This window comes from Ascaphus truei, chromosome 1, assembly GCF_040206685.1.
Source record: "Ascaphus truei isolate aAscTru1 chromosome 1, aAscTru1.hap1, whole genome shotgun sequence".
NCBI lineage: Eukaryota > Metazoa > Chordata > Amphibia > Anura > Ascaphidae > Ascaphus > Ascaphus truei.
Genome location: NC_134483.1, coordinates 242,521,198 through 242,533,314, shown reverse-complemented (window position 1 = coordinate 242,533,314; position 12,117 = coordinate 242,521,198). Strand labels below are relative to the sequence as shown.

At 42.9% G+C, this 12,117-nt stretch overlaps 1 long non-coding RNA gene across 2 annotated transcripts in view; it reads right to left on the bottom strand.

Moving 5' to 3' along the window:
* Nucleotides 1-3,310: 3,310 nt before the first annotated feature.
* The window catches only part of LOC142470609 (uncharacterized), a 52,913-nt gene continuing 44,106 nt past the window's right edge, over nt 3,311-12,117 (bottom strand). Inside the window, exons 6-7 of one of the 2 annotated variants that reach the window (XR_012789280.1) lie at nt 4,053-4,141; nt 3,311-3,885 (exon numbers count right to left, since the gene is read on the bottom strand). This is a non-coding gene — a long non-coding RNA (uncharacterized LOC142470609). Of the gene's footprint in view, nt 3,886-4,052; nt 4,142-11,773; nt 11,823-12,117 lie in introns of those variants that run through there. The other variant, XR_012789281.1, reaches the window with a different exon arrangement.

Sequence of the window (12,117 nt, the reverse complement as noted above, 5' to 3'; positions counted from 1 at the left end):
AGCCCCGCATCCGGTCCCGGTTTGTGGCGAGCACAATCGTAACAGTCACATGGTCTACAACAACCAATCAGATTGGGGCTATAGTCACACAATCTAATTGGCTCAACCATGTGACGCCAGCCATGTGGTTTTTGGTGACGTCATGTTAAAGGGAAAGTCATGTTATCACTGCTTAGTGAATCACGCAGCAGGCAGTATTGGTCGGACTTCTTTTAAGACCAATAAATCGCTTTTATCACTGCTTAGTGCATACACTGGCGACACACTTTATTCGAGCTCGGCTAGTCCCACGAATTCGGGTATACCCGGGTGTATTGAGGTTTGTGACTGTTTTCTGCCCGAGTGCATTGAGGTATTTTCCAGGCAGGGATTGAAGCATTTTATTCCCGCTGGCTGCAATACTGCACAGTATATATATATATACTGCATTACAATTCATGAATTTATGCCATCTGGTAGACACGCGAAGCATTGCAGCCTATTAAATCCTAATCATTATCATTTAACAGATCAGCCGCCCGTCAGCCAGGCATGAACCCAGGCTGGGAAGGCAAACGCAACGGGGCTTGTCAGAGGTGAGGAGCGGCACATTCCAGGTATCTGCCAGGTACATACTGGGTATTTGCTCGAATAAAGTGTGTCGTGCAGTAGCCCCCTAAATCTGATAAAACATCCCTGCTGGAATTGAAATCCTATTGAAATTGTTGTTTTATGGTGTCCCTTTCATGAAAAAGGCTGTGGTTCCTTTAATGCAGATAATGTAGGGAATTCAGCGCTCGTGCTGCATATATATTATTTGTTGGAAGCGTAAATCCCTTTGCAGCATGTGTGCGGAGCGTCTCCCCCGTAAGCTCCTAAAACAAGGTGACCCCCAGAAGGGGGACGCCTTGAAAAAAAAAGAAAAAAATGCACACAATGCGCACCAGAGATTAAAATATATTAAATTATTTATTAATAAAACAAAAAATAATAATAACCTAGGGGATCCAACCCACCTCAGTACATATGCGTCACAGATCCGGGTTCGGTTACAATGAACAGAAACCACTTGAATAATCAGATATAACTAAATGAAACTAAATCTATAAACAACATAACAAACGGTATATAAAATAATAAAAAGAAAGACAGTGTTCAATAAAACGGGATAAATGAATCCTGGATTGGCTAAAAATATAGCTAAACAGCTGCCTGAGGCTGACAGGGGGAGACGGAGACTTACACTGAAGCCCAGAGCGGGTTCCGCGGCGAACGTATAGGGATCCGGACCACGCCACCGCAGAGATGTTACCACCGCCCGAGCTTCTTGCAAACGCTGTCTCAGCCTGTCAGGATACGCGCAGAGTGACCTGTCGTGACCTCTACGCGTTTCGCACTACGTGCTTCGTCAGGAGGACTTCATTCATCTTTAAAATAGTCATACACCATACTTGCTGCTCAGTAAGCGTGCGAAGCACTAACACGATCTCCTCCTGCCATTTTCTCAAAGACTAATCAGATGTCGAATGATCTCATACTATCACTACATTAAAAATGGAGATGTTTTTGTTGGTTAGCTTGTTGCTGATTGGCACTAGAAGATAGATTTGAAAAGGCACTAGCAAATCAAATCAAATAAGCTTTATTGACATGACAGAAAAACTTTTCAGTATTGCCAAAGCATGAATAACGGGGTAGGGTATAATGATTACACGGGTAACAGTTACACACAGGGATGTAGGGTTTAGTGAGCATCTCTCAGCCTATGACAGGTGCTGATAAAGTGCGCAGCCAGTTCTACTGTGGCTTTGTCTTCTGCTAGTAGGATCGCTATTTTTTGGTTCTCTTCTATATTAGTAAAGTTCTCGATACAGCTATAGAAGCAGAAGGGTTAAGTGGTACAGGCTCAGCGGGTTTTATTTTTTTAAATAACTCTTGCATTTCATCACACTAGTCTTCTAAATTGCTCTTTGTAAGGATTAATGTCTGCGCCTTCTCGGAGAGAGCAGAGCAGCCTCTTTTACATCGTGGATCTAGCATTGTAGCTAAAACAGTGTTCAGATTTAAAAATGCATATGACCCTGGGATCTGTATGAAGGGCATGAGACAGGTTGTTGATGATGCTGACAAAGTTTAGAGATTGATCATGCTGGAAACTCCCCTTTTGGATCTCTAGTTGTTTTTTTCAGTAGCTGGATGAGGGTTATACTGTAACTTGATTGAGGGAAGCATTTTCGCAACTTCAAATATGGCTACTTCAAAAGGCACACACACACACACAATCTGAGTTTTTCCTGTGATGGAGTGAAGAAAGTCAACATGAGATGTCATGTAGCCGAATATTGCTTGTTTATAATATAGAGGTCACTAACACATAAAAAGTGCTTGGCAAGTTAAATGATGGGTCTGTTGCAGGTCATTCACCTTTCTGCATGCTGTGGCAGAATGTCAGAAGTGGACACAGGTCCTGTGTGTCACGGCCAGCATTTACTGCACAGCCCTGTCATTTTTAAGAAAACTCAGTACAATCAAGTTGATGGTGTGTGCAAAACAAAGTATGTGCACATAGTCGCCACTATGGAGTGCACATACAATGTTGATGCTCTTATCAGAAACTGCCTAGGAATTGTATCTGATGATGGAAGATTTCAAGCCCTTTCTAACTCTTATACACAGTTCCCTGTGTAGCTCCAAATTGGCTGGACTGAGTTCAGTAGTGTGGCCATGGAGTTGCAAGGAGCCTGCCAAAGCTTGATGAATCAATTGCACATTTGCAAAGCATATCTAACTGCCATATACTTTATAGGGTGTTTGTAATCAAATTTTACGTTAACTTGCAAGGATTCCCTGACAGTTAACTGCTTTTGTGATGGATAATATGATGATACATAACAGTTTTTTACACTCTCTGGTGAAGAAAATGCTTCTTTATCAGGCATATAGTATGCAAAAGAAGATAAATAGGAATTCTGGGATGGTACTGCATCATCTAAAGCAGGGGAGCGCAAACTTTTGCTGCTGCGCCCCCCTGTCTTCCCTGCCTCAATGCTCATGCCCCCCTCCCTACCTTAGAGCTGTATCAAATGATCCTGCGTGGTCATGTGACACGTGACCCTGTGGCGTCATTTGATGCCGCGTTGCCATGGCGACGCGTCACAGAACGTCTGAATCTTGGTAAGCATAGCGTTGCAGAGGCCTCATGCGATCCCCCGGCATTTAATTTACATAACTTGGGGAAGAGCGCGGGGCTTCTGCAACCACCCGTGCCCCCCCCTCCTCCCCGAAAAATCTCCCACCCCCCAGTTTGCGCACCCCTGATCTAAGGAAGCAGTGGACCTGACTTTATAGAGGATTCTAAAGAAGGTGAAAAGTACTTCGAAATTGCTATTTCTCTATCCCTTCCTGGCAGTTTTCGGTACAACAATGAATCAAGGGGATCTCTGCATGTAGTGTAGTATTGCCAAAGTTCCAAGGTGATTAAGTTCCCTGCCTTTGTGTTTACATACACTGCAAAAAGCCATGCATTTGGTGTTTGAGTCAGAGTACATTCCAGACTGGTAGAGAGATATTTTTTGTAGACATGTTATGCTGCTTAGCTGGTAATGCTCCCAACCTGGCTTTAGCAGTACTCTCTCGATAACCTTGATCTACGTCAATAATAATAATATTGTTGATGTTTTTTTCTAGCTCCACAGGAGTAGGGAAGTCACTGTCACACTGCTTTGCAATTTCAAAGAGTGTAGGAAAAACAGAAACTTCCCTTGTCATGGCTGGACTATTCCCAGGTTGGTATTAGTAGGATTAGCAGAAACAGGCATAACCCACTGCTGTTCTTCCTTTGTGTTGCTGTGAGAACGCAAAAAGACGTGGATTGTCTGAAGGCAGACTTTTATTCAGCCTCAAAACCTGGAACAAAAAAAGAGCGTATTTTCAGCATTATATGATGATCAAACAAAAATGCCTATCTGCTAACTGATGCGCTGACTAATACATTGATAAATCTTTATTTATAGATTAGAGGGCTATGCCCCTTACCAACTATACCAAACGAAGTATGTGGCATGTAAATTTACCTTCTGTCTCCCCGCCTTCTCCTGGCTGGTATAAGAGGGCAGAGTTCAAGTCCAGTGGGGACTAGCAGCCTTCCAGGGCGTGTACCTCCCTGGATCAGAGAGAGCATCCAAAACAGACAGGCCTTGTTACAGGGCTTTCTTAGACCCCCCAGCAAAGATCCAAGCTGTCTGACCCTCCTTCACAGAACACAGATTACAGGGAGCTACAGCCTTTTAAAGCTCCCTAACAAGCCAGCTGAACCTGACTAATTAAGTCAGCCTGCGATTAACCCACTCAGCGCTGGACTAAACTTCTATATATAGGTCTCCAATGCATAGTTATCAGACAGGGAATCCACCCTATCACGCTTATGACTCTGAGGTTATAATTTCAAGAATTATGATGTCTTCTGTCCAATGCCCATTGCAACCACTCCTGCCAGTGCCAGCTGAGATTTTTGTAGACGAAGGGGAAGTAGAGCACTTGGTGGATTTCTTGATTTGGAGCAATTTATGGGTGCAAACTGATATTCTCTCTTTCCCATTGCAGCTTCTGTGTTTTAATGTACTTGTTTTTTTGTTAATACAGTAGTGCTCACACCCTGTTTAGGCTTCACATTGCATGGGGACGTAGCTACAGAAGATATAGCTTATAGCTTAGATATAGCTAAGAGTTTGCTTATGACTCACATAGTTGGTTTTGATTATACTTAGAGGGCCCCCATATACACAGGTAGTTAGTGGTCAACTGCTGCATTCAACTGGTGCCAGGGGCATCGCACATATCAGAATGAATTGGAATAGAGCTAGATGATGTAGAGAGAGGGTAGGAACCTTCCTTACACATGCTGCCTTAGACTGTCCCAAATTACCAACAAATACCCCAAATTGTCTTTGTGACAATGAATCACAATACACACTTTACTATAGAATTTTTAAATTAAATAAATTGGTAAAAGAAAAAAGCTAGATCAAATAAACCTTGAGTGCAAAGAATATAAATGTAATGTTACTGACTTTTTTCAGTTAAACTAACGGGAAATTATTTTGATCAACTATTAGAGAGTACTAGTGCTGTATGCCAAACACTTTACCAAACTGGTGTAATGTGATGGAACGGTAAGGAATCCACACCTCAGTTTACTGCTTACCTTGCCTTACAGACCTGTGCAGTCCTGGAACACTCCCCATGGTATTTACTGTAGCTGTGCAAGCTATCACTGCAACCTAGCCTTGTACTCACTCATTGGAGCAGTGCCCTCACACCCTCCTCTGGGGATTGGCCCGCTGGCCTTTAAGTACTGCATCCCCCCATAATCCTTCTCTGCCGAGTATAATCCTTCTTGGATGTCCTGTGTTTGCCACAGCCACCTATCTTGGCCACCTTGTCGCTGTTTCTTGTCCTTTGTTCCTAGCCCATGTTCCTGGTTCCTGTGCTGAAGCGTTGGATCTCCAGCGTAACTTCAGCTTCCTGTTTCCTGAGGCCTGCTGCCCTTCCCATAGCAGAGGCCTGTCGCTGAGTCCTGAGTTCTGTAGCTCTCTCTCCCCGCACAGCCTCGTTCTGGACTCCTGCGCTGAAGCATTGGTTTACCAGTGCTGCCTGGCGGTGTGCCCACTCCAGTCAGCCTTCTCCTTCCTGAAACCAGCGCCATGGGCCATGGACGCCACTCGCACAAACCCCATTCCCGACCTGCAGCAATTTCGCTGAAGCAGGAAGACCTGCTTGATATCCTGTTGCCGACTCCCTGCTTGGACTATGTTTACCCTGATGTCACCTATCCTGATCCTGGCTCGTCCACTGACTACACTGCTCTCTCCAGTCCTGACCCTGCTATGTACGACTACGAACTGCGCAATCCGGATCAGCCTGCGCGGTCTAAGGTCGGTGCTTATACAACCCCACCTCAGCCACCCGGTCCGACCCTGGTTTGTAGCGAGCACAACCGTGACAGGAACTAACTTTCCTGATGTGATAAACCAACAGGAAATGATTAGCTAGTACACTAGCAGAGAGAAGAGGGTGCTGCACCTATTAAACTAGTATCAGTTTGCCAATTGCCAAACTTGACTTTACCCAAAACTGGTATAACAACTGGAAATTATCAGTGGTTGATGAGTCAAGGCCAATTGAAATGTCTCTCCTTGGCAGCTAGTTATTATACAGATGTAGCAGGCGAAAAAAGAATTGTGACTATAGCGCTAAAGTATAAATACCTACTTAGTGATACTGTACAAACAGTGAAAAATATCCTTTAAATAAAGGAAGGCTGCCTAGTACCTACTGTCTAGTACAAACAGAATACACGTGCTGTCGGTCTGTGAACCCCGGAGAGACTGTTTCCACCACTGGCACGTTCCTTGTGCATAACGGAAGGGATTTCGGGCGAGAGTACCGGCGGAGCAGAGTGTATACTCTGCCAGGACATTCCCCTGCGCCGAGAGGACACTGTTATTTCACCGCTTGTTATCACCTTGCTTGTCGTAAGTAGGGTTTTGATTTTTACCATCTCCGGATGACCAGCTGCCCTCCACTGCTCCATTGCTGTCTTTTATGACAGAGTTCATTTTATAATAAATTTTATTTTTAGTTTGTTCAATAGGAGTCTTATTGTTATTTGTTGTATAGTGGTAGACTGAGTTACCCAGCAGTTGTACGCTTTGATTTGTGTTTGTTTTCTCTTTTCTCGTTTCATGGCCTGTCTAGCACTCATGCAGATTCTTTGAGGATCACAGGACTTATCATTTTGAACATTTGGCGCCAGGTTTTTCGTTTTTCCACAGATGTAGCGGGACTTACTGTTGTGGGGTCACACCTTTTCACCCAAATAGGGTCTCACAATAAAACTATATTCTCACACTGAATGAGAAGCGTAAAATAGTGATATTAGATTTGTAGAAAATAGCCTTACATCCTTATCACAGGCTATAGGATGAACAATTATGAAAAGGAAGCTCAGAGTTGAATAAAATGATAACTATGTTTAATTGTACACAGCAATAAAAATGAGTAAATGATAATAAAAAGGTAATAGATTTGTTACAGACGAAACAACGAGTATTCTAAAGCTTGCCTTAAACTAGCCCGGTTACATGCTGGGTACATGCTGGGTGTAACTTGGCTAGTTTAAGGCATTTCTGCATTGACTAATGACCCATCGGATTAACACAGCAGGGGTCCCTGGCAGTCACATTCAGTTTGAATGGGACTGCCAGGGACCCCCGCTGTCAATCTGATGGGCCCTTAGTCAATGCAGAAATGCCTTAAACTTGCCTTAAACACGACCCAGCATGTACCCAGCATGTACCTAGGTCTTTTTAGCGATTGCCACTGGTTTGTGTTAGAATAACCGTTGGCACTACAGTACACAAGATCCGTTACAGAAATCAGGGCATGGTTAGTTAGATATGCTTGCATATATAAAAAACGTTCCATCCACAGTAATATGCCAAATCAGTCTCGTCTTTGCCTTATTGTCTCTATCTCCTGCTTTCCTAGCAATATCTTAGCAAGCATAGCTTATATTGTCTCTGCCTACGTCGTTCTGTGGCAAAACAGACTATGCTAATTATTTCTATGTTGGAGAAATATTTCTATATAGGAATTTGGCAGTTTGTCCTCATCTTAGCAAACAGGCAAACTACTACTTCCCTAATTGTTTTCCTGTGGCTACCTAAGATGAAGTAAATAGGTTATGTGTCAGAAGATCTATTGAAATGCAGAACAAAGTCAAAAAGTCAAAATTTTCCATCGTTGCAAAACTTGGTAAATTGTATTGCAGGCCTAAACAAAAATAGTAATTACAGGGGTATACACTTTGCTGTACTCAAAAGATATATTTGTATATATGTCTTCACACTTAGTTAAGTTATGGTGGGTAAAAAAAGTGACAAAAACCCTCCACAGTAAAGCATATAGCAAATGGAAATATTACTGTATGCTCATTTGCATGTGTTAGACAGGTCTGCAACCCCGCCTTTCACCATTATCACCCAGCACACAGCACTTCCACTGCAGCAAGGGATTCTGGGAAATGACATGCAAATGAGCACACAGTGTCACCTTTTGCTTCAAAACCATCATTTGCATGTGATTTCCCAGACTCCCTTGCTGCATTGGAAGCACTGTGTGCTGGGTGATAATGGTGAAAGGCGGGGTTGCAGATCTGTCTAAGACATGCAAATGAGCACACAGTAATATTTCCATTTTATATATGTCTTGTTATATACTGTATACTGTATGTATTATTGCGATATATATGTAGCCCTGCTTCCTATTGAATACAGTACGCAACCAATGCTGTACAACCTGTTGGCTCGCAGGGCCTAAGCCTCCGCCACGGAGAGCTTGGGGCAACTCGTATGAATATTGATAACCTCTTACTTAGTGAAGCGCCTCCACCTGCGATGGCACCCAGCAGAGTGGAAGTGGTTCCTCGCAGGAAAATAATGTATTGCTCCACACCCACAGAATATAAAATAACCAATGACTTTACTAATGTAACCATAACTTTGCATATAATCAACAGGTGTCCCTCCCTAGAGGAGACACTATGCTATTGCGTCTCGCAGAACGCGACCCCTTCACTGTGTACCCACACCGTGTCCAGTTCCCACACTCGATATTCCCCCACCCCCAAAGTGAGGTATATGTGTGTGACTGCGCAGCCACTATGTCCTGATATATGTATATAGTTGGTGCACTTGATGATGTTACCTGCCGAGTGCTCCAGCGCTCGGGCCTGCCAAGGAACTTCACAAAGGGTCAGACGTCGCACGAATCCCAGGAACACCGTCCGGGGCGATCTCACCCGGTGGGTGACTGCTGTGCGGCCGAGGTCTGGGCCCAAACGTCTGCATTGATATGGCAACAGTCTCTGGGTGTACCACTCTCCTGCTGATATTAAGGGGGACTGTATCCTATCTGATGGCCTGTCCCTATTTCCGCTTCACTCTCCGGGGACTCAGGGCCTAACTGGGCCGGGGTATGTGGCTTAGTGTAGGGGCTGTTGCCTCCCTACACATTGAGCTCCTTCTCCTTCCTCCTCCAACTCGGTTCTGCCCGGCGTGCTCACCTGCGCAACCTCTAACCCTTCCTCCCGTTATTCCGGCCGCCCTATTGGCTCCCTTGCGTCACCTGGTCTCGCTATAGCTGCTGGGACTCGTAGTCCTGTGCGCTCCACCCTATAAGAACCGCTCCTCTTTCGCGGGCTTTGCAACCTCTTGCTGCGCATGCGCGACCTCTGCTCCCTCACCACCTCCACAGGCTCACCGCGCATGCGCGAACACCAACATGGCGGCGCCCTATTGCTCAGGTCACTGCGGAGCCTCCGATGCACCAAAGCACTCCCTACACGCTGCAACCTTCCCTATCCTCTCAACATCCGGAGATAAGGGTAACCTGGGGGACCTGGCTATATATATATACCTATTGCCCATTACGTTACTGTTTTTGGCACAGGGCAAGTCGTTTGGACATGACTGCTCGTGTGTAGGTGAATCATTACTTCGGGGGGGGGGCAATTATGAAAAGTGGACCCCCATAGTGCAACCGTGGCAGCACTATTTCTGTAGTCACGACTTTAAACCTTTTCAGCCACGGCTCCAGATATAGTAAGTCTCACTACATCTGTTTTTGGTACAGGTACAGGTTTTTACCAATTGTGGGTCATTGATGGGAGCACCATCACAGAAGATGAACAGAAAGAAATCCTGCTGGTGCATCAGCTACAGGTGTGCTGAACTGCTGTGCACCAGCTCTCGATATTGACTAGACTGCCTGGCAAGATCCTTATTGGTTTTGTCTATTTACTTTTGAATAATCTGTGGCATTGTCCATCTCAGAATTGTTGTGGTCTGTCTTTATTTGTGTACAAGTGGTCCCTCTACAGTCCTTACATTTTCAAATAATACATTGATTCCCTGCCCTGAGATCACATTGTTTGTAACTTGATAGGGGGAGATAGATAAGTTTAGGCTCATGTTTCTCTTTGCATTACACGTTTCTCTTTGGCGAAGATTCACTGAAGGTCGATAAATTAAAAATATGTGTTATCAGTATTTAACTACAATTGTATTTATTGATCTATTCATTAAAGCCAATCACAAGTGCTAGAGCAGTGAAAAGGAGTTTTTTTTATATAGTATTGTAGTACATAACCATTATTTTTAACTACATCATATGCAGATAAGCATGCAAATGTACTGTATGCAAAAGAAGAATTGATGGTAATGCCTTATTCACATGCTATTCACTAAACTGAACTCCAAAAAGAACACCAATTTTTTATCACTGCCCCAAGCTGGCATCATGCCTATCTTGCCAATGTGTATAATGGCCACTATAAATATAGGTAAGACTTGTAGCACTACAAATGATGATATAATATATAATATTAACAATGTTCAACTTATTTAATATATTAAACCCTTAGAAGCCCAAGTGGCCAGCTAGTTTTGGTCAACCCATAACTAGCTGGACACATGATAGAGTCCCTGGAGGAGTTGGAGAATCTGGCCAAGAGAATTTATGGATGCTTATGCCAAGCCCTGTGAGTGCTATTTAACTAGCGTTTAAAAGGGGGAAAAGAGCAAGAATTTGAAAAGATAGTCAGTATTAGAAAGGTGTGAGAAAAGAGGGATTTGATGCTAAAACTCAGGGATCTGTGATATTGATCTCCAAAGATCCCCAATAAGTTTTTGATCTATTTTCTATGCATCTAAATGAGGGTGTGCTCAGCAACGTTTTCTAGTAAGGGCACTGGATCACACGATCTCATCTGACCTTTTCAGACTCTGCTCCCCTGGTCACTGCCTCTATTAAGAAGAATATTTGAGTCTAATATGTGTATACTACTTTTCTGATACTTTGCTGCACCAAGGATATACTGTATACACACCTCATCACCAAGTTTTAGAATTTTACAACCAGGTCTGGCTACACTTTGGTAATAGAGACATTTTTGATCTGTCTGTTTTATATTATATACAAGGAAGATTTTAAGTATCACTTTATCCCCCAAACTACAACTACTAAGAATGAGATATTCTAAATGACACACCGTCTCAACTGAATTGAGTATGGCTATGTGAGTTGCCAGGTCTAGTATATGTGTCTTATTACTTCTAATTTGTAATATTTTGAATGTTTTATTCAACATTATTTTAAGTGATGTATTAAAAGTTATTTTTAAATATAGGTGGGCACCGGTCACAGGAATACTGTTAACCTGCCTCTATGCAAGTCTGTGCTTTGTTTAACACATACTTGACCTAATAGCCATCCAGAGTTATCACCAAGAAGAAGAAATAGGTGCACTCACAAAAACTGAATAAAACGGCCAAAGGTACACAGAAAAGTCCACTTGTGTGAAGCTCCAGCTGAACAAAAACAGATGAACACTCGCGCACCAGTGGGCTTTTCCAAACAAAATAGTGGATTTATTTGAAAAGAATCGACTATTTGGTCTCTGCGTAGACAAATGTCTACGCAGAGACTGAAACGTCAATCCTCTGGAAATAAATCCACAATTTAGTTGACAAAGGCCACTGGAGCGCCGGTTTTCATCTGAGTTATCACTAATGCAACTTGCTTATGTATGTATTACCCTGCAAATTTTGCGTTTATGGTAGCCTGAACCAAGTCTGAAGTTAAGCACCACTGTACTGGAATAAACAGTGCAGATCTGAGCATGCATAGTGTAAAATCCATAGCAAAAATTAGTGCAAAAGTAATTAACATTTATTGGTAATCTTCTTGTCTACTAAACATGTCTCTTATACAGATGGCTGCCCCTAGAAAAGAACAAGCAAATATCAAATAATCAGTTAAGCATGGCTGAGTGAAGATTGTTGCAGGAAATACTTAACATTCAATTACCTACCCTTTCTACCCTTTTTAAATATCAAAGCTATGTTATTTCATTTAGCCCTTAAAGCAGTTACTAATCTTTCCATTTTTGCTATACTATATAACAGATTTTGCAAATGGTTTGTATTGACTTTCAAATGAATGCATTTTGTATCAATTAATAAAAAAAAATCAGCATTACTGGGATAAAAAAAGACCAGTGGACAGATTAATACATTA